Raw genomic sequence first — 21,253 nt, 5'->3', positions numbered from 1 at the left:
CACATAGAAAACACTTCAAAGGTGTCCAAAAGCTGACAAACTGCTCAGAAGACACAACTAACACATGGAAAAGTGACAAGTACATATAGTCATGCAAAAAGAAAAGAGGTTGAGGAGTAAAATGAGGGGGAGACACAGATATAGGCATGTAATGCCCTTCTAAAACCAAAAAAGTGCGAAGCTGACACGGCCAGTCCGTTCTTGCCCATGCGACCTCCGTGTCGCCGGGTTTGGGCCAGAGCTGCGGTGGACCCTGATGCCCAGCCCCCTTCTCCCAATACTGGGGCCTGTCCGCTGGTGGGTCGAGCGAGCCCCCCTGCGGTGGAGGCAGGTCTAAGCTTTTTAATTTAAATTGTCTCTCTAATTTGAATGAGTACACTTTAAATCCTTTTACAAGGATCTATTGGAGGGCAAGTCTGATGCCAGCAGCCGCGGGAATTACAGCTCCAGTAGCGTCCACTAAAGCTGCTGCAGTTAAAAAGCTTTTATAAGGATCGAGCTTGGCGGTCCACTTCGAGGCGTCCTACCGCCAGTCCCAGCCCCTGTGGCTTGGGGTGCCTCCCGATGCTCTTCACTGAGTGTCCCGTGGGCCCAAAGCATTTCCTTAGAAAAAATTAAGTGTCCAAACTACAGGTGGTGTAGCTTGCTTAACAGCCGGGATAATCCGCTGACTAGCAGACACTGCTACTAGGAACAAAGTATTTCCTGGGCTAGATGCAGTTAAAATTTTGTAATTAGATACTCTCGTTAGATGTTGAGAAAGCATTCCATAGAGTCTCCTGGCATGCCTGGCCCTCACAGGGTATCAAATACTTAGGAATTCCTATTCATAGAGACCTCTCCCGTCTATGTTATCTTAATTTTGGGCCCTTTATTGAACAACTCCATACAGACCACGGTTGGCAAGTTAGAACTGTAACATTCACTACGTGAACCACTGGAGCTTTGTGGAAAAGCACATGTACACTGTGTTCCAAATTATTATGCAAAAAGTGTTTAGGAGTGATAAGGTAAGAATTTTTTTGTTTGTCAGTTAAACTCATTGATGGTGATGTGTGTCAGGGCTCTTTATATCACTCTAAGCAATTGCAGACACCTGTGCTAATTAGTTTGGCAGGTGTGTCCAATGAAAGGCAAGACTACTTAAGAAGGCTGTCCCACATTATTAAGCAGCCTACATTTTCTGCCAAAATGGGAAAGAAAAAGGATGTGTCGGCTGCTGAGAAGCAACAAATTGTGGAGTGTTTAGGTCAAGGCATGACTACATTCAACATTGCCAAGACACTTCATCGTGATCATTGCACAATCAAGAAGTATGTAGCTGATTCACAGTACACACGTGTGCGTGCTGATAAGGGAAAATTGAGGACTCTTTCCTACAGGCAATTACGTCAGGTTAAAAGAGCAGCGGCAAAAAAGCCTTGTCATAGCAGCAGACAAGTTTTTGAAGCTGCTCCAACGTCCCCCGAACAACAAGATGCAGGGCCCTTCAGAGGTTTGCAGCTGTGCATAAGCCATCCTGTTGACCTCCTCTATCCACTGTACACAAGCAGAAACAGCTCCAGTGGGCCAAACAATACATGAAGACTGACTTCAAAACTGTTTTATTCACCGATGAGTGCTGTGCAACGCTCGATAGTCCAGATGGATGGAGTGGAGGATGGCTGGTTGATGGACACCCCATGCAAACATGGCTACGGCGCCAACAAGGAGGAGGTGGAGTAATGTTTTGGGCTGGAATCATGAGGAGAGAGATTGTCGGCCCCTTTAGGATCCCTGAAGGGGTAAAGATGAACTCCATGATGTATGTGGAGTTTCTCAAACAGCACTTCCTGCCATGGTTCAAGAAGAAGAACCATGTATTCCACAGCAAGATCATTTTCATGCATGATAATGCACCGTCTCATGATGCACATAACACATCTGCATCTCTGGCTGATATGGGCATAAAAGGGGACAAACTTATGGTGTGACCTCCATGCTCCCCTGACCTCAAACCCATTGAGAACCTCTGGAGCATCATCAAAAGGAGTGTCTATGATGGCGGGAGGCAGTTCACATCTAAGCAACAGCTCTGGGAGGGTATTCTGTTCTCATGCAAAACAATTGAAGCAGAAACCATCCAAAACCTGACAAATTCAATGGACGAGAGAGTTCAGAAGCTCCTTTCGAACAAGGGGTCCTATGTGCAAATGTAACATCACCTAGAATAAAGCTTTGAGTTGAAAACTGTTTGATTTAAGTTTCTAATAACCTGCTAATGCTTATAATTTCAAAAATGACCATTTTTTTGTTCTTTATTAAAATGAAAAGGTTGATCGAAGAGTGTGGGGGATCTAAGAGTGTGGAAACCCAGTAGTCAGGAATATTTCGAATTCTGACAATCTGAGGGTCATGTTGCAGGTAGTGCAGCAAGAAGGCACCCATGTGTCTTGCGCATCTAGGAGCCCCAAAATTATTTTCCGGGCTACATGCAGCTAAAAATTATTATTAATTTGAAAGCTGGTGGAGCTTAGTATAGATGGCCTAATAGAATCAGTACTGCAAACTGCTATAAGGCCAAAATTATTTTACAGGGAAGATAGAGATAAACATGATTAGTAATAATTTGAAATCTGGTGGAGCTTAGTATAGATGGCCTAATAGAATCAGTACTCCACACTGCTACTATGCCCAAAATTATTTTCCAGGCAAGATACAGATAAAAATGATAATTAATTTGAAAGCTTAAAACGGTTGGTGAGGTGATTTTACCAAATCCTCAAGCTTTTACTCTCCCCAGGATGACACAGGGCTAGAAAAGTCCTTGCTGATGCATGATGTGTTCATCTTTATGAACCTGAGTCTGTCTACATTGTCAGCGGACAGCCGCGTGCGCTTATCTGTCAGCACAACACCAGCAGCGCTGAACACACGTTCAGAGAGAACAAAAATTATTATTAATTTGAAATCTGGTGGAGCTTAGTATAGATGGCCTAATAGAATCAGTACTGCAAACTGCTACAAGGCCAAAATTATTTTACAGGCAAGATACAGATAAACATGATTAGTAATAATTTGAAATCTGGCGGAGCTTAGTATAGATGGCCTAATAGAATCAGTACTGCAAACTGCTACAAGGCCAAAATTATTTTACAGGCAAGATGCAGATAAACATGATTATTAATAACACTGGTGTACAAAAAAAAAAAAAATTCTGGCATGGACTTTAAGAACAGTTTTAGACTAATTTGTGGGTGCTGAATTCAAATCTGATCTTATAATTTCTCTATCACATCACGTTTTTGCGCTATAGGTATATAGCCCATTTTCAATAATTCCAAGAAAAATATAAGTAGTGTATGAAAAGTGCCGTTTTATACGGTTCACTAAGGTAAATTTAGTTTTCATTTAGTCTCCCAATAAATGTGAGAATATCTTTGTTTTCTTTGAACATGCATAATTCCCATTTGTTATGATAATAAAGTAAAAAAACAGTTTTCAAACACCCTTGTTTTCTGTGCTACTGGGACAGTAGAGCTACAGCAGAGCATTGGGTGAAAACTGAATGGCCTCAGCGACAGAGTTTGGCACCTGGCGATAAGAATGTCATCCATGATTCACTAGTGGATAGAAAGAACATTGTCTTTCCTCCCTTGCACATAAAACTTGGATTGATGAAGCAGTTCGTCAAAGCTCTCAATCACAGTGGAGAATGCTTTAACTATTTATGTTCAACTTTTCCAGGTCTTAGTGAAGAGAAGAAAAAGGCTGGAATATTGGATGTACCTCAAATAAGAACACTTATGAGAGACGCAAACTTTATCACATCAATGAATGAGACAGAAGAAAGAGCTCGGAATGCATTTTGTAATGTGGTGCAGAATTTTCTAGGGAATAAGAAAGCAGACAACTATGAAGAGATTGTGGAAGAGCTACTAATGAGTCTGCAAAATCTTGGATGTAGAATGAGTACCAAGATTCACTATTTAAACAGCCATTTGGACTTTTTTCCAGAGAACCTTTGGGATGTGAGCGAGGAACAAGGGGAGCGTTTTCATCAGGACATTAAAACAATGGAAGAACGGTATCAAGGCCGGTGGGACTCACATATGATGGCTGACTATTGCTGGAGCTTGATGAGAGACAACCCAGAAGCTGTACATCACAGATCAGCCAAGAAAAGAAAGTTCAAATAACTGCCATTTGCCATTCATCTGTGTGCCATATATATGTGTTTTTATATTCTGTAGTTTAATTTTGTAAGTATATTTGATTTGCTGTACACAGACTTTGTAATTTGTTATTCCTTGATTAAAAATATACAAAATGTAGTAACGAAAATCATGAGGTTTTTATCAAAAAACATTCGATAGGATTACTTTCCATCAAAAATATCTCGAAATCCTGATGTGATAGCCAAAAACGGAGTTCGTATTAGTAATCAGCAGCCAAAATTGACTTAAAATATGTTTTAAAACCTTTTGACAGAAAAACTGCATTGACCAGTGTAATTTTAAATCTGGTGGAGCTTAGTATAGATGGCCTAATAGAATCAGTACTGCACAGTGCTACAAGGCCAAAATTATTATACAGGCAAGATACAGATAAACATGATTAGTAATTTGAAATCTGGTGGAGTTTAGTATAGATGGCCTAATAGAATCAGTACTGCACAGTGCTACAAGGCCAAAATTATTATACAGGCAAGATACAGATAAACATGATTAGTAATTTGGAAGCTTAAAACGGTTGGTGAGGTGATATTAACAAATCATCAAGCTTTTACTCTCCCCAGGATGACACAGGGGTAGAAAAGTCCTTTCGGATCCATGATTTGTACATCTTTATGAACGTGAATCTGTCTACATTATCAGTGGAGAGCCGCGTGCGCTTATCTGTCAGCACACCACCAGCAGCGCTGAACACACGTTCAGACAGAACGCTGGCTGCGGGGCATGACAAGATCTCCAAGGCATAAGTGGCGAGCTCAGGCCATTTATCCAGATTGGAAGCCCAAAAAGAGCAAGGGTCCAGTGACACAGTCATGGCTTCAATGTTTACTTGGAGATACTCCTGTACCATCGTCTCTAGGAGTTGACTATGTGTCAGACTTCTTGTCTCCTGTGGCCTTGCAAAGGATGGGCTAAAAAAGTGGTGAAATGATTCCGCAAAATTGATGTTACCAGCAGATACTGTGTTTCTGTTACATTTTGAGTGCTGAACACTCGACGGTCCCACAGTTGGCAAGTTGGAACTGTGAGATTCACTACGTGCACCACTGGTGTTTTGTGGAAAAGCACATGTAAGATTCTGCAACAGTCTCTGCTGATACTCCTGCATGCGTGCATCCCTTTCTATGGCAGGAATAATTTCTGCAAATTTACTTTTGTACCGGGGATCTAACAGTGTGGCAACCCAGTAGTCAGGATTATTTCTAATTCTCACAATTCGAGGGTCATGTTGCAGGTAGTGCAGCAAGAAGGCACTCATGTGTCTTGCGCATCCAGGAGCACCAAGTCCCTGTTGTGTTGGTGGCGAGGTAACAATCATGCTTCCTTCCTCTCCCCTCTCTCCCCAACCTCGCACAACAGAAATGTGATCAAGGTCTCCCTCATCTGATGAGTCTTCCATCAGTTCGTCCTCCACTTCTTCCTGGGCTCCTGCACATTTCTCACTAGTTTGGCTGCTACCATGCACCCTGCTAAAACCATCTCCCCCACCCTCACATGCCTGCCGCCTTGGTGCTGCCGACCGTCTGGACTTTGCAGATGTTAGCCCTTCCGCATACAACTCCTCCTCCTCTACTTTCTCCACCTCCTCTTGTGCCACCACCTGACTCCGAATTCTGTTTAACATGTGCTCCAGCATGTAAATCACCGGAATAGTCATGCTGATAATGGCATCGTCAGCACTAAACATCTTCGTCGCCATTTCAAAACTGTGCAGAAGGATGCATAGGTCCCTGATCTGAGACCACTTCTCCAGCGTGATTTGCCCCACCTCTGGATCTCGTTGGCCCAGGCTATACGTCAGAACATATTGCACCAGGGCTTGTCGGTGCTACCACAGTCGCTGCAACATGTGCAGAGTTGAATTCCACCGGGTAGGCACATCGCGTTTTAGCCTGTGAAGTGGCAGGCTCAACGACTTCTGTAGAGATGTAAGTCGCTGAGCTGCGGGATGCGAACGGCGGAAGTGAGCACACAGCGACCGTGCCCTCTGCAGAAGGCTATCTAGTCCAGGATAGTGGCCTAAAAATTCCTGGACACCAGGTTCAACACGTGAGCCATACAAGGCACGTGTGTGACATTGCCCCGGCGAAGGGCCGCACTGAGGTTTGCAGCATTGTCGCACACGGCCTTCCCTGGTTTCAGGTCCAGTGGAGACAACCATTCATGAAACTGGTTCTCCAGAGCTGACCACAACTCCTCAGCTGTGTGACTCACATTTCCCAGACATTTCAAAGTAAAAACCGCCTGATGACGTTGAGCCCTGCTGCCAGCATAGTAAGGAGCTGTGCAGGATCCCTTCTGCGCAGTTAGAAAGCTTGTGGCATGACCAGACAGGCTTTGGGTGCAGGTGGAGGACCGAGAGGAGGTTGAGGAGGCAGAAGCAGTGGAGGAACTTCGAGATAAAGAGGATTGACGCACAACTCGTGGGGACGGCAAGACTTGGACAGAAGCCCCTTGTCCTGCTGTCACCATAGTTACCCAGTACCCAGTCAGCGACATGTAACGCCCCTGTCCATGCCTACTCGTCCAAGTGTCTGTGGTGAAATGCACCCTGTCACACACAGAGTTTCTCAAAGAAGCGGTGATGTTGTGTGCGACATGCTGGTGGAGTGCAGGCACACCTTTCTTTGAGAAGTAGTGCCGACTGGGCATCTGGTACTGGGGCACTGTGACGGGACAAAAGGTCTCGAAAATCCTCTGTGTCCACCAGGCGGAAAGGCAGCATTTATGTAGCCAAGAGCTTGTGACGCGCCCCCTGGGCCATATTCTTTAGGGGGAATACCCGGAGCCGGATCAGATGGGAGTTGTAGTCGCCGAGTGGCTGCGACCCGGTCCGTGCCCAGGGTGTCAAGCTCAGAGTGTGTGGCAGTCCTACAGATGTTACACAGTTCGTTATGTCGACTACGCCACCCGTTGTATTGCGGTCACTACGGCCGCCGCTGCAGCAGGGTCCGCTGAGGCTGATGGTGTTGGTGCAGCTTTTGATAGTATAACCCCCAACGGGTGGGGTATAGCCTCAGGGGGTCAGGTGCAGAGGATGGGGGGTTGTGGTGGTGCAGCGTAGATGGTAATTAAAGACAGAGTCGGGTTGTGCAGTTTAGGGTATTTACTTACTGCTGATGTTCCGGTCACTCCAGCTTCAAGTGACCACCCGAGCCGTGCTGCGTCCACCAGGTCCTGGACTCGGCCAACCCCCAAGTAAGTCCGGAGCGTGACCCTGAGCCCTCCTTCTTGTCCTGTCTTCTGGCCGTCCCCACCAGGGATCCACCTAGGTCCAGCTTCCTCGGGCCTTCTGTTGGGAGACCCTTGGCCTTGGGTTCCCTGACCCTACACGTGGTCTGCCTTCAGGGTGGATGTGGTGGGTGGCCGTGGCAGACGCTGCCCACGGCCTCCGGTCTCTGGCTAGGGTGTGCTTTAGCCCCCACCAGTTTGGGATCCGGTACCCTGTTGCCGACTCTTCACCCGGTGATGGACTTTGGGTTCTCAGAGTCCTTTTCTTTCACCCCCTCTGGGTCTTTCTTCCTTTCTCCTCTCTCACTCTGGCTCAGGTCACTTCTTCTGACTCCTCTGACTCCTCTGCAAAGACTCACTCTCACAGGCTGACTCTCACAGACTGACCCTGATCTTAGATGGTTCCCACCTTTTATAACCCTCTATGTGTGAGCTCAGGTGACCAGCACCCAATGAGCTCCTAGCACTACCCAGACTGCTCCCCCTATCTGCCCCTACACTACTTGGGATGTTCCACCCCCCTCCCACTCCAGTCAAGGACAGACTCGGTCGTACCTGCACATTTCCAAGTGGGAGTACCGTTGGTCTGCCCTCCGGAAATGGGATGTGTGTAGTGCATGCAGCTCTCTGGGCTCAGTCCCACACTCCATCCTTACCCGGGAGTGGAATATCACACCTCTGGGTTGAGGTGCAATACCCCTGTAGCAGCCGAATCCTCAGGGTGCTACATTCCCCCCTGGTAAATCACAGCACGTCCTCGGGCTGTAGGACAAAACACCACAAAACATACAAATTTTTTTCATATAAACAACATAATAAAAACCTATAAAATATCATATATATATCAGCATCATCATAAAACTTTTCATATAAATAACATTCTCGTCGCCTCTGGCTCCTCCTCCGGTCACTGTGCAACGTGTGACCGGGTAAAGTGCGACAGTCTTTGGAACTCGTGGCTTTCCCGTAAAACCAGTAGGGAGCGCTTTAGGACGCGCAACTATATACAGGGGTAGTTGGCCGCTCTCAGTCCTCGGCCAGGTATAAGGGAGGAATGACCGCTCTCAGTCCTCGGTCAGTGGGATTTAAGGGATAAACGGGTAAACAGTTCACACATGCTGGTCCCAACGGGGACTATATTATCAGCAACAGTTTCTTTGGTACCCCGACGGGTAACTATGTACAGCTTCTACTCTGCCGTACTTAACGACGACGTCCTCCTGCTCTTTCTTTGTGGTTACCTTTAGCTTCAGACCCGTCCGGGTCCTCTTGTTCTTCCTCCTCACACCGCAGCTCTTCCTCCGTCAGGCGATGCACATGGAGGGCGTAGGGTCCTTTGGCACACTTGTGCCGGGTGAAGGTGACCTCGTCCCCGATGTAAAGGTCACGACCTCTGTGTCCCTCCGGTAGGTGGGACTCAACGTCTCTCCTGGTCACGAAGACGTCGCCTGGGGTGCGGTGGTCTCGGATGAAGCCCCACCCATGCTGCATGTTAAACTTGATCACAGTCCCGGTGGTGCGGGGACTATGCGCTGCACGGGGGTCTCTCCTGGCCCGGCTCTTCTGCTCCGCGCTCTTTATTTGAGCTTGCTGTTCCCGGACCCGCCTCCCTCTCCGCTCCCTCTCGAAGACCTCGAGCTGCTGGCGGCAGCACTCAGCACGCTCCGCTGCGGCTGCCCGAGTCTCCTGAGTGAACCCCATGAGATCTTCTCCGGTGGGGTCCCACTCAAATTGGGCCTCTTCTAGCGGGGGCGAGATCCTTTTCACGGGCTTTGGAGCCGGTATCAGGGGTTCACACATGGGCCTTGCCCTCTGGCGTTCTAGTTCGTAGTACTCTTGGGGCCAGATGAAGGGCTGCCCGTCCGGGCACGTGTGTTGGGCGAACAAGTTTTCTCCCAGATGCGGCACTCTTGGTCTTATGGGCGCGGTGGTGGTGGCGCCCGGGTTGCCCAGGCCTTGCGGCCAGGCCTGGGGCACCTGGAAAGTGAAGGGCACCGTTAGGACGGCGGCGCCCTGGGCTACTTGGCCCTGCGACCAGGCCGGGGGCTCCGCGGAGGTAGGGGGCGCTGTTGGTATTGCGGCGCCCGGGTGTACTAGGCCTTGCGACCAGGCTGGTGGTACTTCCTGCTTGGTCACGCTCGGGGTCGAGGCGTGTGACGTCACAGGGGTCGCGGCTTCCGGTTGGGGCCTAGTCTGCGGTGGTGACGTTGCGGTTGCGGGCACGGCCGGGGGTACTTCGGGCTCTGCGACGGGGAGCTGGGGCAGGCAAGCGGTTTCCCGGTTTGGGGTAAAGACGTCCCCTTTACCTGCCTCCATTCGTTCGGCTCCCTTCTCGGCGCCGTCTCCGGCCTTCAGTCCTCCTGCGCCATCCTCAGAGGCGGTCTGTTTCCTCGTCTTGGTTGGCGTGCTCCGCTGACGGGTCTCGGTCTGCTGGGCCATCTCACGGCTCCACTCCGCCAACGTCTCTCGCTGCACCCGGGCCATCCTCCGTGCGAGGCCCTCCAGAGCGGTCTGCGCACACTCCCGGTCTCGGGGGAGCTGTGCTAGGACCTCCACTAGGCCTAGTGGGGTCGTTGCTTCCAGCAGGCTCCTGACCAACGGGTCGGTGCTGCTCTGCTCTCCTTCTGCTGTTTCCGGCAGGCTCCTGGCCAGCGGGCCGGTGCTGCTCTGCTCTCCTTCCATCTCCGGGTAAGCTTCTTCTGGACTCAGCACTAGGCTTCTTGTCTCCGGGTGCGCTCTCTCCAGACTGCTCCAGGCGACACCCATCTTTGCTCTTTTCTTTCGTCTCCTCCCACTTCGAGGGCGGTCCCGGGGCAACTTGGTGACTGTCAGCTCCAGGGGCTGTTCTTTCACGCTGACCGACACCTCTAGCATCACAGTCTCTGTTGGTGGGGGCGGTTTCCACTTTTGGCGCCATTTTCGGTCCTGGCCCACGATGGGAGGCGGCCTCTTGCCATCCTCTGGCACGCCCATAATGGCGTCCGCTCTGCCAAGGCGGGAAATCCTTGGAAATGGCGGGAACCGCTTCCCAGTGGCGGGAAACTCTGCAGATGGCGGGAAAAAGCTGTTAATGGCGGACAACCGGCGGGAATCGACTGGTGATGGGGTCCGATGGCGGGGACCCTCCGGAACCGGCAGGAGACTTCTTTTTGAGGTAAACTTGTTCTTTTCTTCAGGCACGCAGTACCCGGTTGTTGCGAGCACGTAATCCTGCCGACTACGCCAAAGTTGACGCGCCCCCTGGGCCATATTCTTTAGGGGGAATACCCGGAGCCGGATCAGATGGGAGTTGTAGTCGCCGAGTGGCTGCGACCCGGTCCGTGCCCAGGGTGTCAAGCTCAGAGTGTGTGGCAGTCCTACAGATGTTACACAGTTCGTTATGTCGACTACGCCACCCGTTGTATTGCGGTCACTACGGCCGCCGCTGCAGCAGGGTCCGCTGAGGCTGATGGTGTTGGTGCAGCTTTTGATAGTATAACCCCCAACGGGTGGGGTATAGCCTCAGGGGGTCAGGTGCAGAGGATGGGGGGTTGTGGTGGTGCAGCGTAGATGGTAATTAAAGACAGAGTCGGGTTGTGCAGTTTAGGGTATTTACTTACTGCTGATGTTCCGGTCACTCCAGCTTCAAGTGACCACCCGAGCCGTGCTGCGTCCACCAGGTCCTGGACTCGGCCAACCCCCAAGTAAGTCCGGAGCGTGACCCTGAGCCCTCCTTCCTGTCCTGTCTTCTGGCCGTCCCCACCAGGGATCCACCTAGGTCCAGCTTCCTCGGGCCTTCTGTTGGGAGACCCTTGGCCTTGGGTTCCCTGACCCTACACGTGGTCTGCCTTCAGGGTGGATGTGGTGGGTGGCCGTGGCAGACGCTGCCCACGGCCTCCGGTCTCTGGCTAGGGTGTGCTTTAGCCCCCACCAGTTTGGGATCCGGTACCCTGTTGCCGACTCTTCACCCGGTGATGGACTTTGGGTTCTCAGAGTCCTTTTCTTTCACCCCCTCTGGGTCTTTCTTCCTTTCTCCTCTCTCACTCTGGCTCAGGTCACTTCTTCTGACTCCTCTGACTCCTCTGCAAAGACTCACTCTCACAGGCTGACTCTCACAGACTGACCCTGATCTTAGATGGTTCCCACCTTTTATAACCCTCTATGTGTGAGCTCAGGTGACCAGCACCCAATGAGCTCCTAGCACTACCCAGACTGCTCCCCCTATCTGCCCCTACACTACTTGGGATGTTCCACCCCCCTCCCACTCCAGCCAAGGACAGACTCGGTCGTACCTGCACATTTCCAAGTGGGAGTACCGTTGGTCTGCCCTCCGGAAATGGGATGTGTGTAGTGCATGCAGCTCTCTGGGCTCAGTCCCACACTCCATCCTTACCCGGGAGTGGAATATCACACCTCTGGGTTGAGGTGCAATACCCCTGTAGCAGCCGAATCCTCAGGGTGCTACACTTGCAGATGGTGAAATTCAACCTCTTAGCTTTCTCATGGCTAGGAGGAAATGGTCTTTTACTTGTCCATGTGAAGCACAGCTGTGCTTGGCATCACAGACCCAGAAGGGTGTATTGAAGGACTCCTCCACAAGAGGCCCCCATAACCATTCACACATCTGCACCTTCCACCTCAGACCACCAGAGGGAGCTCCTTAGGGAGATATATAAGGGAAGGTGGGGCCAGGCAGCCGTTAGTCTGTCAGAGTCTGGTTTAGCAGTGAGTCCAGTGCAGTCTGAGACGTGTTACCTCAGAGGACAAAAGCCTGTTCCAGCTCCTGCATTCTACCCTGCAGTGGAGCTTATCCAGATCAAGACTCGGTGTAGCTCAGTGAGGTGAGCTGTAGGTGTGCCGGCGCCATAAGATCGGTGAACCGCGGCACGCTGCCGTTTGTGTGAGTAGCCTATCGAGGGCTCGAGTAGGCCGAAGGCAAAGGAGTAGAGAGTTAGTTCATAGGGGAGCAGAGGAGCTTAGCTGGCTCACCCCGAGAAGAAGAATTTACCGGACACCGGGTCCGAAGCTTGCCGAGAACTCCACGACCCAGCAAGATAAACCGGAATCCCTGGAGAACTACAGGTCCCAGGATAGCTAAAGTGCTGATACGTACCAGAGTCAGGAGACACATAGGCCCCGTAGGTTGGGAGCGTGCACTCCAAGAGAAGGCCCTACCACAAGGTCAGCCAGCGCAGGACAGAGACAAAGTTAGGCCTAGCTCCAGGCAGGTCAGAAACTTATTATGCAGAAGCCAGAACCAGGAGGCCCAAAACCTGCTCATTGGGGAGGATCTGGACATACACCCTTCACCCTACAGTGCTCCGGGGAGTGCCTGAAATTCCACCAGTAAAAGGTACTGAAGTGACTATCGTGTCCGTCCCTGTTCTTGCTCTGGCCCAGAGTAGTCTCTCTATCTTGCATCCCCGTTCCTATACTGCCCTGAGGCCCAGCTCTAACTGTGGAGAGCTATACCATCAAGCTGCCTTATCATCAGCCTCAGTAGACTGCGCAGCGCTGGTGATCCTCACCAGAAACCACAGGTGGCGTCACGAACTCTTTCTTTTATAAACTTTACAAATATCAACCCCTTTTTAGGAGAGACCCCAGGGTACGGGCCCGGGAGCCGACCACCGCGACATCCCTAAAGGCCAGGCCAAAGGCCCGGGTACCGAGTTATCCCCATTCCCCTGGGTGCCACATCCACATCTGAGGGACCGAGGGCTGGCTGTTGTGCTTAGACGGGGTTGAGAAGGGTGTCCCCGGCAAACTGCCGGTCTGTGAGGAAGATGCAGGCGGACATGTTAGGTTGCCTTGATCCAAAGGTGGTGCTATCGATGTCGGAGAGCGCTCAACACCAGCTGGTGTTTCCACCTCCAAATAAAATGATGACCTGACAATCACACTGGCTGTTGCGGGTAAAGAGGTGGCCGGTCTGCGTCCCAAAACAGGTGTGACTGCTGTCCCCCCAGTCACAGAGGATGAAGAGGCTGCGGATGCACAAGATGTGGCTGATGGTGGTTGGCCCAGCCGGCTAGGCCGCATTGTAGCACAGTGAGCTTCCCACTGCAACTTATGCTTCATATCCATGTGCCGGTTCATGTATGAAGTACTCAAACTATATATTTTTTGGCCTCTACTTAGCTTTTTCTGACAAATGTTACAGATAACACGAGTTGGGTCATTCTTATCGATCTGAAAAAATGCCCAAGCTATGCAAGGCTTAGCACCCATGCGACCTGAAGAGCCACTACGACTTGTGGTCAGAGGCAGAGTTGTGTTTGAGGATGCAGTTGTTGACGTGCTTCCAGTACTACGTCTCTGTCCAGGAAGGCGCAACCTGACCTCGTCGTCACTAGCATCCTCCTCCACCTCCTCTGCTGACCTCATCGACTGGCTGACTGTGGGTTGACAGTAAGTGGGATCTCCAAACTCGTCATCATCACCCTGTGTGTTCTCACACCAGTCGTCCTCAGAGTCAACCTCTTCCTGCCCTGGCAAAAATCTCAAGTTGTCGTTCCAATCAGGTATTTGAGTCTCATCATCGCCTTCCTCATTCTCTCCACCAACAGGAGATACAGTTTGGGAACGAGGGTCTACATTATGGTTGAGGTGGAGGAGAGCCCACTTGAAGGAGCACTTGATATCCGTTGAAGCACCTGCTGTTTTTGTGCCTCATCTGGAATTTGTAGCGATTGGCGTGGCCGTAAGAAAGGGATCTTATCACATTGTCCACTAAAAGAAGTAGACATCTTAGTTTGGCTGGAAGATGGTCTTTCTTCTGCAGATGTTACTGTTGCTTTAACACCTACCCCACGGACACAACCTTTTTTTCCCTTCCCAACACACCTATTCCCCTTTCCACCATCAGCAGGCCTTTTTCCACTCATTTTGGTGGTTAACTAATTGACAACTCTGGAGTTGCTTGCACAAAAAAACAATGGATGGGAACCGAGCAGAGCTGAGTGGCCAAACTGTTGTATTAGCCCAAAAGTATTGGCTGGGTTAGATGCAGTAAAACAATTTTATTACATACACAGGTGGTGGAGCTTAGTATAGATGGACTAATAGAACAAGTCCCACACACTGCTATAAGCCCAAATTTTTTTTCAGAGCTAGATGCAAATAAAAATTATTTTTAATTTGCAACCTGGTGGAACTTAGTATAGATGGACTAATAGAACAAGTCCCACACACTGCTACAAGCCGAAATTTTTTTTCAGAGCTAGATGCAGATAAAAATTATTTTTAATTTGCAACCTGGTGGAGGTTAGTATAGATGGACTAATAGAACAAGTCCCACACACTGCTACAAGCCCAAATTTTTTTTCAGAGCTAGATGCAGCTAAAAATTATTTTTAATTTGCAACCTGGTGGAGGTTAGTATAGATGGACTAATAGAACAAGTCCCACACACTGCTACAAGCCCAAATTTTTTTTCAGAGCTAGATGCAGATAAAAATTATTTTTAATTTGCAACCTGGTGGAGCTTAGTATAGATGGACTAATAGAACAAGTCCCACACACTGCTACAAGCCCAATTTTTTTTTCAGAGCTAGATGCAGATAAAAATTATTTTTAATTTGCAACCTGGTGGAGGTTAGTATAGATGGACTAATAGAACAAGTCCCACACACTGCTACAAGACCACATTTTTTTTCAGAGCTAGATGTAGATAAAAATTATTTTTAATTTGCAACCTGGTGGAGGTTAGTATAGATGGACTAATAGAATGATGCTATGCCCAAAAGGTTTTAATTGGCTAGGTGCAGTAAAAAAATTTGTATTCTATACACAGGTGGTATAGCTTGCAACACAGATAGGCTACTCCACTGACTAACACACACTGCAAGAGGCCAAAAAGGATTTGCTTAGCTAGATTTAGCCAAATGCTGTGAAAAAAACTTGCACAGCACTGGCACAGACCTGCCTAGCAAAAAGTCCTAGGAAATGCTGTAACCTAGTCCAGAAAAGGACTGCAATTACAAGTAGACCCTACTCCCAACCTATCTATTTAAGAGCACAGACCTGCCTGATAAAAGTCGTAGGAAATGATGTAACCTAGTCCTCAAAAGGACTGCAATCACAACTATCCCCTACTCCCAAGCTATCTGTAGATTTGTGCGAAAATTGGCTTGAAATGAACACTCAAAGTATAGCGCACACAGCAACAGCGGTGCCGTCTAACACGCAGCTGCAGCAGTGAGAAAATGGTGGCTACGTGGAAAATGGCTGGGTCTTATAGGGCAAGGACATGTGACATACACTGCCAATGACACATGCCTTTGCTTGTGTGAAAAAAGCAGTTCGCTCCGTGTGTGCGCTGCTGATAGGCTGACAGATTGCATCTCCCCACTGTAAATGGGGGAAAGAGAAAAAAAAATGGAGATCTTCATTATTTCTGCAGAGATCCATCCCATGAACCTCCCCCCGCCCCGCTGTACACTCAAACTGCGTATTAACATTAATTTTCAGCATTACTGAGAAAAAATCCAGTTATGATTTTGGTGCACGAACAGTTATGGAACATAACCTCGAACAGCCGGATTTTTTTCAAATTGTTCGTGTTCGCCGAACGGCTCGAACACCGCCCAAAACAGCTCGAATTTGAGATTGGCGAACAGTTCGAGTCGAACACCGCTCATCTCTAGTGATAATATTAATATATTATAATAAATGTAATTAATATGTTGATATGAATATTGAGCAGAATTCATATCTGTCTATTGGTTCGTTCTCCGCAACAGTCATGGTCTCTCATGTGATCTCTTTGGAAAATTAATTGCCCACCCTTGCCTTAGATAGTAATAATGCCCCCTGTGTGCCGATACTGAATAATAATGCCCCCATCTATGCCTGATAATAATAGTGCACATGGGGTTTCTTACAATAATAATATTGCAGCTCATGGTATGCAAGGGGCTTATATTAATATGGGGTCTACCAGTAGATACATAGGGGGAGAGGGTTAATAAGAGGCTTTAATACAGAGCCCAGACAGGCTGTACTATAACAGCAGGTGAAAGGGGGAGGTAAGAGGAGGAGCAGGCATTCTGACGCTTAGGCTTGAAGGGGAATAGAGCCTGTAATAACACAGCGGGGCAGGCGGAGGGTTGTGTTTATTAGGAGCTTAGACCCGGCTGCTGCATTCAATGACACTTTACATAAAAATGTGTTCCAGCGATGAGACCGGAGGGGGCGTCAGTGCGCATTGGGAGGCACGCTGCGCTCCAGCGAGAGGTTTCCTCCCCATACAGATACCAGAAGGTCCATGCTTGAAACGCACAGTGGGCTCCAATAGGGGGCGCTGTTTTATGGATCTCATCAAGTATTTATCACATCATAGGTCCAGATTGGTTCCCATAATGGCTAGGCAACAAGACAACAGGGAATATAGGTGTATAGATATATTATAAATATAGAGGATGTATTAATATAGTGTAAATGTACCAGATATAATCGATGCACACACAAAGGAGAATCATTTAACCCTGAATCAATATTCAGTGCAGCCAAGATTAAAAGTATAGATAAAGAAAAGAAGTCCGTCCAAATGGCCGACTATGCCGTATAGAAGAGCGCAGCCACAATTGGCCTACACACTGTATGGTGATAGTCTATGTAATAGGGCCATACTGAATAGTGATCACACTATAACAATAGGCCATTAGATAATAAAATCCATCTAGTCTCTCGTTGAATGATTTTCTTATCCCAGTCGACCAACCTCGCTGGTAAAGGGACCACGTGTATAACGTATGCCCATATAGACGGCTTGGGAGGGAGAGCTGATCCTTCTGACAGATTCCCTTTAATCTTATAAGGAGACGCAGAGGGGCACTATTATTATTATAAGGAGACCCAGAGGGGCACTATTATTATTATAGGGAGACCCAGAGGAGCACTAATATTATTATAAGGAGACCCAGAGGGGCACTATTATTATTATAAGGAGACCCAGAGGGGCACTATTATTATTATAAGGAGACCCAGAGGGGCACTATTATTATTATAAGGAGACCCAGAGGGGCACTATTATTATTATAAGGAGACCCAGAGGGGCACTATTATTATTATAGGGAGACCCAGAGGGGCACTATTATTATTATAGGGAGACCCAGAGGGGCACTATTATTATTATAAGGAGACCCAGAGGGGCACTATTATTATTATAGGGAGACCCAGATGGGCACTATTATTATTATAAGGAGACCCAGAGAGGCACTATTATTATTATAAGGAGACCCAGAGGGGCACTATTATTATTATAGGGAGACCCAGAGGGGCACTATTATTATTATAAGGAGACCCAGAGGGGCACTAATATTATTATAAGGAAACCCAGAGGGGCACTCTTATTATTATAAGGAGACCCAGAGGGGCACTATTATTATTATAAGGAGACCCAGAGGGGCACTCTTATTATTATAAGGATGCCCAAGGGGAACTATTAATGTGATAAAGAGACCTAAATGATCATCCTAATAAATTGGTATCACGGGGAGTAGTAAATTTAGATTTTCTCCAATGGTAGGCAGGGTCATATTTGTAATAGAGACCCTCATCTTTGAAAGTGGGTGTGGGAGAGTAACATGGGCCTGTGTGCGTCCTATGCCAGAGCTGGGCGCAGCCCCTAGTCCGGCCCTGTTCCCTCAGTAAAGATACTTCTTTTAGCCCCTAACACGGTACAAAGATATACATTGTCTTTTAGCCCCGGAATATGACTTTCTTATTGATACAAAACACTGTAATTTTTATTGTGTGGAACAGATATAAATAATTTATGTAACAACATAATAATACTCTAACTGCTCAGAAGAGTAAAGCGTCCATAGCTCTATCATCCATGTCTGCATATGGTACCGATGCTCAGCCTATATTGTTGCCTCCTTAAGGGATGCTAGGCAACTTCCTTATAAGGTAAGCTGCCCCTTTAAGAGTAGAACACAAGATTCCATTATGACATCACAATTAACCATCACTATTTCTACAAGTGATTACACTCTAGTTGTCACTTTGACTTTCCGGTGTCATTGTTGTCGGTGTGATAAGCCATATAGCTAGTCATATACAGACTGCGCTTGGATTTACTGGAAATGTCTGGAATTCCTCCAGACAGACTTCAGGTGTTAGCACTACTCCAGGGGATTCTTGCCACCTATGACCCTGACTTTGTGCTACCACTACCCGATGGCGTCCTCAGCTTCACTTACCGGCTGGTAATGGAGCTTGTGAGAGATTGCCTGACCAAATACAAACGAGGTCATATAAGCTCAGAATATCTTGAGCATTTACAGAAGAACATATGGACATTAGTACAACAGGTAAATAGCAGACAATCTGCACAAATCATATAGTAATAATGGAAAATAATAATGGAATATAAGTTTAACCTGTACCAAATACCCAGATAAGAATAGCCGGGGAGCAGTAATAGGGCATACAGGCTACATGACAAGGGAGAGAGTGATATCTACAGGGTTATTGGGAGGGTTGTGGAGGTAGGGGGGAATTGGATTGGTTAACCAATTATGGACCACAGAGTTTTCAGTTGTTATGCCTTCATTTTTTCCTCACTTTCTTTCAAGAGCCATAAATTTGTTATTTTTCCATTGACATAGACATGTGAGGGCTTGATTCTTTTGCAGGACAAGTTGTAGCTTTCAGTGGCTCCATTCTATTTACCATACATTGTACTGAAACAAGGGAAAAAAATTCCAAGTGAGATGCAATGGTTCTTTGTGTCGCTATATTCAGGGACCCATAACATTTTAGTTTTCTGTCGATTGGGATGAGTGAAGATTTGAGTTTTGCAGTGAACTTTGTGTACATAGAGTGTCATAGAATCATAGATTCTATGGGTGTTTTGATTGTTTATTATTAATGTTTTTAAGTGAAATGAGAAGACAAAAAAAAACCACAAATCCAATTTTTTTTCCTCTTTTCGGTGTTTATTGATCGTATTAATTAATTCCCTATCTTAAAAGATCAGACTTTAACAACCGCATCAATATCAAATATGATCATTAATTTTTTCCTTTCTTTATTTTAAATGGTGAAAAGAGGAGTGATTTGAACTTTTATATTTTTAAAATTTTTTTAAATCTTTTCTTCTTTATTTTTAAATTTTTTTTTTCGTTCCCTTAGGGGACTTAATCCTGCAAATCGCTCATACTATATATTGCAATACTACAGTATTGCGCTATATAGTGAAAATCTTGATCTCCTCTGGAGCTCAGCCTATAGCTAAGCTTCACAAGGAGGACCGTGGTTTCAGCAACGGAGGTCTTCAGCAGACCCCTGGTTGTCCTAGAAATGCATTAGACCCTTGTGATCGCCTTGTGGAGGGCCGATGAAAGCAAGAGTGCTCAGGCATCGGTGCATGCACAATTGAAATGATACTGTCACAGACTGACAGCTTTATTTAAATGGTTAACAGAAGAATTCTGCGTTGTCCACGGTTTTTAGGGACAGATGCTGGCTATTTCATATACGCATGTTTGGGGAGCTCAGCTCCTGAGCCCCCTCCACATGTGAGGACCCTTCCAGGACGTGAATAACCCGTACATTTGCGGGAAGGAGTTGAGGAGCTGGGTTACAGGGGGACAATAAAGGGAAGAAGGTAGGAGTTTCACGTTCCAGCATCCAACCAGCCCTTATAAAGAGATGGGAGGAAAGTTTGAAGGCTGGCACTTGATAAGTAGAGGTTTTGGGACGGTCACAGCGGTGGGGGATAGGTTTGGGTCAGAGTCTTGATAAATGTGATGTCCTTTGGACGGAGGTTACTGTTGGGGGAATAGTGACTTTGGTTACATCTCAATATAACTAGTGGACTTTGGTCCTGTGAGGATAGTGGTATTAATGTGGGATATTAATGCCTTAACCCTTGTGTCGGTGTGGTGTCGGTGTGGTGCGGCTAGGGTCTAACTCTTAATTAGGTGTTGTTTTTCTTCTGGTTTAAAGCCTATTAGATATCTACTGTATATAATTGTGGGGCTATCATTGTTGCAGTCACCCCGCGTTTTGAGTTGGAGTCTGCTGTGGCCATTTTACACAGGTCACAAGCAGCCATGTGTCTTATATACATACATTGGGTATGGAGGGAGGACGTGGGGATTTAAAGGTTTACAAGCGACCGGATCCCTCGTCAGTTGTCATGTAGTACTTGTAGTGTAGATAGCATAAGTAACATGGTGATATAAATGGCCTCCTCCGTTTTGCTTTTTCTCTCATGATTTTCCTTTCTTCTTTGTTTTCATCTCTATAGGCTGAAGAAAAATCCCAAAGTGGAGAATTGGCCTTTATTAAACAACTGGCCCAAAATGTCCTGCTTGTACTGGAGTATCCGGCCTACTCAGTGGAGCGCCTGGTAAGGATCTATCATCTTCTACATCTCATGTCCTTGTTGTCTGATCTTCTCCAGATCACCAGCCATATAGCAGAAGCTCAGGTTCATGATGGTGGAGGCCTCCCTGTCCTCTCCAGGCAGACACAGGTTTCCATCTCATGTCATTGTTCTCTGATCTTCTCCAGATCACCAGCCATATAGCAGAAGCTCAGATTTATGATGGTGGAGGCCTCCATGTCCGCTCCAGGCAGACACAGGTCTACATCTCATGTCCTTGTCTCATCTTCTCCAGATTACCAATCATATAGCAGAAGGTCAGTTTCATGATGGTGGAGGCCTCCCTGTCCTCTCCAGGCAGACACAGGTCTACATCTCATGTCCTTGTTGTCTGATCTTCTCCAGATTACCAGCCATTTAGCAGAAGGTCAGATTTATGATGGTGGAGGCCTCCATGTCCACTCCAGGCAGACACAGGGTATTTTAT

The sequence above is a fragment of the Phyllobates terribilis genome, unplaced genomic scaffold, assembly GCF_046119375.1.
Source record: "Phyllobates terribilis strain yellow unplaced genomic scaffold, ASM4611937v1 Scaffold_3__8_contigs__length_932513732, whole genome shotgun sequence".
NCBI lineage: Eukaryota > Metazoa > Chordata > Amphibia > Anura > Dendrobatidae > Phyllobates > Phyllobates terribilis.
The sequence above is the reverse complement of the archived record's forward strand: the minus strand, read 5'-3'. Positions refer to the sequence as shown.